The following is a 6,486-nucleotide window of genomic DNA, read 5'->3' as shown; positions in this document are numbered from 1 at the left end:
GAGAGACAGAGTTACCCCTACACACACACTCGCTGGATTTTCAACATTTGTCTTAATAAATCTGATTAAGATCAGCACGGCGCTGTTAATCATGTTTTCCGTGAGACGTGGGACAATGCTTTCTGTCGGCATAAACATCCTTTGGCAGGGGTAACTGTCCGTTGCTACTTCCTTGCCTGTATTGTCATTTATTTTCTTACCGTGCAATGTGGCAAAGATATCTCCTTTTCCAGTTCAAAAACACATGCAGAAAGTTAAAATTGGATGCTGTTCCCAAAGACCTGAAAGCATCTCTCTGTTTTCCAGAGAAATACTTTTATTTCAAAGCAGCTCACCAGTCTAATCTGAGGGATATTACTTGAAAAATCCTCTGGAGCCAGTGTGTCCCTTATTTTTGTACAGCAGTAGGGACATAACCCTTTGAACTTCAGGGCGGTTCATAGCTAACGCTAGCTGGAGAAGTAAAATCATACATGTCCTCGGGACAGCAAACGAAAAGGATAGTTTAACTACTGCGGTACTAAATAATACCTTGGGACATGTGAATTAAGTGTTTGGGTGTCCCAAGGCTTCCTTCATGTCCTTGGGTAGATCGATCCTGCCAGAGTTTGGGCTCTTGCTCGGTTGGCACCAAGATGATGTTGTCTGTGGTGGACAGGAACCTAAGGGTTGATAATGTTTCACACAAGGGGCCCACGTAGTCTCACCTGTCTTCAGCCGTGGCTGTATGAGGAAGAATAAGACCAAGATGAGTGTATCTGATAGTTTTTACCAGATATGCTCCCGTTCTCTGACTGTTCTCAGCTTAAAGGATTTCCACAGTTTAAGCACTTTGTCCATGATTTGAGCCCAGAGGGCAAATGAGCACCAGTCAGATGCTCACTTCCCCCTTCCCCCTCAGGTATGGGAAGGAGAAAATAAAGCAAAAGACTTGGGAATCAAGATAAGGACAGGGAGGGATTGTCCACCCATTATGCTCACGGGTAAAAGACAGACTCATTAGGGGAAAAAAACACATCAATTTAATTCAAACACTAATACTGCCAACACTTAAACAGAGTAGCACAGTGAGAAGCATTACCACATCATAAAAACACTTTCCCTTCACCCTCCCTTCTTCCCAGACTAAGTTTTGCTCCAGATTTCTCTACCTCCTACCTAGCAGCAGCACAGGGCGAGGTGGGGGGAGGCGGTCAGTCCCACTGCTCCTTCCTCCTCAGGGAGAGGACTCCTCGCATTCTTTCCCTGCTCCAGCATGGAGCCCCTCTCACAAGAGACTCCTCCAGGTACTTTTTCCAGTGTGTTTCCCATAGGCAGCAGCCATTCCAAGCTTCTCTAGCATGGGTCCCTCCCTCATGTTACAGTCCTCTCAGCACCAGACTACAGCAATGGGGGGTTTCCCACAGAGTCCCAGCCTTCTTCAGGTACAGCCACCTGCTCTGGAGTGGGGTCGTCCATGGGCTGCAGGTCAGCATCTGCTCCACCACTGACCTCTGTGAGCTGCAGGGACACAGCCTGCCCTCTCACCATGAGATGGCAGGAGAGTCTCTGCCCTGGCACACCTCCTGCCCTCCTCCTCCTTTCTTCACTGACCTTGGTGTTTGCATAGGTGTCTCCCTCACAACCCCTCCTCACAACTCCTAACTCCTAACTCCTCCTCCCAGATTCCCCTTCTTAAATAGGTTATCACAGAGGTGCAGCCACCATTGTTAATTGGCTCGGCTTTGGCCAGAGGTGGGTCTGACTTGGAGCTTCAAGAAGCTTCTCACAGGGGCAACCACGATCGCCCCCTCCTCCACTACCAAAAACCCCTGCCACACACACAAGCCCAACACACACTGTATTTACAGATATGAAGTCCTTTATCTTTATAAACTCTAGATAATAATGCAAGTATTTTCCCTGTGAGTATTTTGAGACTGGAATTGCCTCTTGCCATAGAAAAGGATAGAATATGCATCGCTGTAACAGTAAGATGCAGAAATACATATTTATCATGTTTCTAAGGGAAAGAAGCAAGTCTTCCAGAAAGGCACTTGCTTTTGAGCACTGCAAGTAGCTGCCGTTCCAATTACCCCCATAAATTTATTCACACTCAAGGATTTATTCTGTCTTTCCTTTCACTGACCAAGTTCTTACAGAGTTCCCAAGGACCTGAGACACTGGACACCATAATTCAACACTTGGGAAAGTACAGTTAGTCCATCCAGCTGTGCTGCATGAATAAAAGGTATTCACCAAGGAAAAGATGGTTGTCAAAGACAGTAGCCTTCAAAGACAGGCTTGGGGTTTGTTTTCCTCCAAAGCCATTTCTCATGCCAATGTGACTACTATTGTGTTAATCTCAGCTGTGTAGTTTAGTAAAGTATGATTAGGAAGTTGCACATTTCTGTGAAATATAAGTGCAACACGTAGCATTTGACAGTTTGCTCTGATCCATGGAAGAGAGTGATCGGTTGCCACGTGATGGGTTAACAGTTCATGTCAGGTTTCATATGTAGTTTCAGGGTTCAACCCATTAATTGTAATATGTGTTTAAGCAGTTCCCTTACTCTCTCCCATCTTTATCTATCAGTGGCCTCTCATACCCTGGCTTGGTGCTCATAGCTGTACCAACAAAGCACTGTACACCAGATCAGAGAACTCATCCAGGTTTTAAATAAAACAGAAAATATTCTTTTTCAAGAGATTCCCACTTCAGATCTAAAACTGGTTGTGTGATCTTAAGTAAGGGAGGTAGAGTAGAATGGCTGAATGAGCTCATTAAACCAGGGCAGCCTCTGAGCTCTTCGTCTCTAAGACACATGTCCGTAGCCCTGCTGAGCAGTAGCCAACAAATTCTGTTCATCCTCTGGGCATGTTGATAATCGGGTGCAGTCAGGCCCAAAATATGTTACCTGTCAAAAGCTGAAACTCACAGTGCAAGAAAGTATAGGTGCCTCATTCAGATCTGGAGTATTAACTGATTTGAGTCTAAAAACAAGTGGCATCCCTAAACTCAGATCCTTTCTGGTGAATGCAGCCTGGAAATGTGTGACAAACAGATCCTTAGCCAAGGACCTGGAAAGTCTGTATGTGTGTTACCTGGATACATACAATAAGTAGAGATAATATTCAAATGGTGAATAACTCATTTCTTTGGTATTGCAAACTTTGAAGATACTTACTCTGTATTTGTATTTTGCCAATTTATTAATTTACTTTTGCATTAACCAGACTAAAGAAGAAAGTTTGCCTTAACTGGGTATCTTGGCTTGCATCGAGTGATTGGAAAACATAAAGATACACTTCTTGGGTTGCAGAGCTTAAAAAATGGAACATACATGAAATGCTTAGCACTCTGTAATGCCTTCCCTACTGGAAGTCCTGGGTACAGTCTTACTGCCAAGACAAACAATTTATTTAACATACCAAGCATAAGACCTGTGCAACTAAATCAAAGTCTCCCTAATGACCCCTCTTCTATATCAGCTCTGCCCTTTTTGAGATGGTATTTCCATCCTTGAGCTGGGGGATCTCTCCCTTGCAGCTTCTTCCATTAGCAATTCACATTATGCTGAATCCTGCCATTAGTTCAAACTTTTCTTACTAACCTTCCCATTGCTTAAGGGTAAGTGTGCATATTAGCCATCAGATGTTACTCTTAACCTTCTTGACAGTAATTTCTCACTAACTTTTTGATGTTTTACTTACTTTCTTCTAAAGCCGCCAAATACATGACTAGTCATAAGCTGCAGCAGTCAACCACAAAATCCAAACAGCAGAAACAATTATTTTATTAATTTCCTTATTTTACACTCTACCAGAATCAATTGGCATCTACATTATTTGCCAGATGTAATTTTTCTGCAAGCACTTTTTGACAAGGAGAACCTACCTGGCTAAGAAAGCTGCTTAAGGTTTAACCAGCTAAGGTTTAGCTCTGCACTCTACTAAATTACACCCAGGTATCCAGAGGATAATGGTGAGGCTCCTTTATTTTACTGCATAGGCTGAGTTGGAAACCAGTAGCATAGATATCTCAAGAGAAGATGTATTTTCCAGGACCTTGTGACAGTAGCAGCTGAAAAGCCTTGTAATTCAAAAGAAGCATGTAAATAGGGGAAAAGCCCTACATAGCCCAGAACAAATTCACACTGCGCTGTTCCTGACTGCAGGTTTTCCCAAAGGCACCTCCAATCAGCATGGATAAAATGCCTAAAAGTGGTTTAAGAAGATAAATTAGTCACCTGAATACTCTTTACATTTTATTAAAATCATTAAAATCAATTACTTATTACTAATTAATTTCATTAAAATCTTCAGCACACTTGCCGTGTCTGAAGACCTCACATGATGTGACCCATGCTTCCAAATAATGTTCCTCTTTGTCAGCCTTAGATGCTTAAACTGTATTACTGCCATTTTATTCCATATAGCCAAGAATTAGGATCTTGATAGGGAAACAGTTGCATGCTTGCAGGAGACAGAGATGAGGTAATTGAATACAGGTCTTTTCTAATGCTCTCTTTGCTCAGGCGTGATAAAGGCAGCTCTACCCAGTCATAATTTTACTGGATTCTGTGTATGACACTTTAGAGATGTCTATTTGAACTCAGTTATTAATTATTCCCTTGCTTTTCCAGAAAAAAATAATGCCATGCTCTCTGTTTTTCTGCTTGTAAGCTTTGGAGTGACATGTTCTAGCCAAAGGAATAATACCCAAATCCTGTCAGAGCATACATGCACTTCTTGAGACTGATCCTGAAGTTCTCTGGCAAAAAATGACCTGGACTTAGGCATCAAAAATTAACTTCTATTAACATAATTATCCACCATTTTCTAAGTAAGATGCATTTTCGCACTCTTGGACATAGGTTCTCACACTGTTTCGTCTGACCTGAGCATGGTAGACAACAGTCTGCAGAAGTACATTCTTCAAAATAATACCAAGCTTGGCAAGCTCAGGCTGGGCCGTGTCATCACTACAGAGCCGCTGTAGACTTTTAGGCAGATTTTGCTCTAAATTTCCTCTCCCCACTTAAAAATCGCTCTCTTAACATTTTGGTGATGATCATATGTGGGGAGGCTGAGTGTCCTGGCCTGAGAAAGCAACTCACTGTCAGGTTATGCTAACCTGGGTACAAACCACCCTGGTTAGCCCCAACCCAGAGAAACCACAGAACAGTGGTGATAAAAGTAGCACGGTACCTAGCAAACTAGGAACAAAGCTCCAGCTCTGTGAGACAGATTTAAGTTTTGACCATAATTTTATTTCTATATTCTTGTGCCATCCCCAAACTATTCTGGCTTACACCTGCTGCTTTGTGTACCATGAAGTTTAGGACACAGTTCAAATAAAAAATATGGCACCTGCATGATGTGAGACATGAATCTGTTATAAGCTGACTTCTGAAGCGTGGCTTACACCAAAACATGTTGTGGTAAATTGCATTGTGCAGACTTGCAGGATGTTACCTGCATCTCTTTATGACTGAATCTCCCACAGGCAGCCTGGGGAAGCCTTTGGTATCTGTTTCCAGTAAAGAGCAGGGTGTGGAGGGAGAGGAAGATTAGATTTGTGCATTCTGGACAGGCTGGGGTCCTGTCACAGTTCTCCATTTTGCTTGGAAATATTTTCTGTGTATTGGGTGACATAGGCAGTGTTCAGAAAACAGAGTAGGAAACGACTCTGCTGTCTTGCTCTGCCTGCGGCAGCAAGGGACAGCCTCAAGGAGAGCCTGGGTGGGCTTGCACTGGATATGGGCTTCCGCTGTAGCTGCCCACACAAGCCACTTGCAAGCCTCCCAAATCCTTGCAAGCCACAGCTGCCTTATGAAGGAGGAGCAAAACTGGCATACAGCCCACAACATTAGAAGATTTGGGGCACCCTGTTGTTGCCATTTTAATTTCTGAGGAGGCAGTTTGCCTTGACACTTACTTCTCTTCCTACCTCCTGCTGGGTTTTTTGGGGTTTTTTACAGTCCTGACATCCTTGAAAGCAATATAAACTTTGCCAGGTTAGTCAGGCTTTTGAGAAGTCTAGATTTAGCTAAAGCATTTCACAGCACTCTCAGCTGAACTTAACCATTCACCAGGAAACTCTTGCTATGCTTGGGCATCACCATCATTCTGAACAAACACAGATGGAATTAGCATTCTCTCAATCCAGTTCCATAAAAAGCTTCAAGAGCTCAGTTTCAAATGACTGAAGTAATTTCCGTCAAATCTGGCTTGGCATTAGATCTCAGCAAGTTGCAAAAAAATACACAGAAGTGAAATGTTGAAGTGTAAAAAGAAATTGGTTCCCTGTCAAGTTATGTTACAGATGTGAACAAAATCTTACTGCAGCATATACCCTGACTTTTGTGCATGATTTCAACACATGTTGAAAGCTATCTATATGGATGTGACTCAGACTTTTAAAACTATGCTTTTCCCTGCAGAAACCACACATGGAAATCTTCAGTCCTACAGGATTTTACTTGGAAATTTCATTTTCATAGT

The sequence above is a fragment of the Athene cunicularia genome (genome assembly GCF_003259725.1).
Source record: "Athene cunicularia isolate RWA chromosome 1 unlocalized genomic scaffold, athCun1 chr1_part2, whole genome shotgun sequence".
NCBI classification, from domain to species: Eukaryota; Metazoa; Chordata; class Aves; order Strigiformes; family Strigidae; genus Athene; species Athene cunicularia.
Note: the sequence above shows the minus strand (reverse complement) of the source record.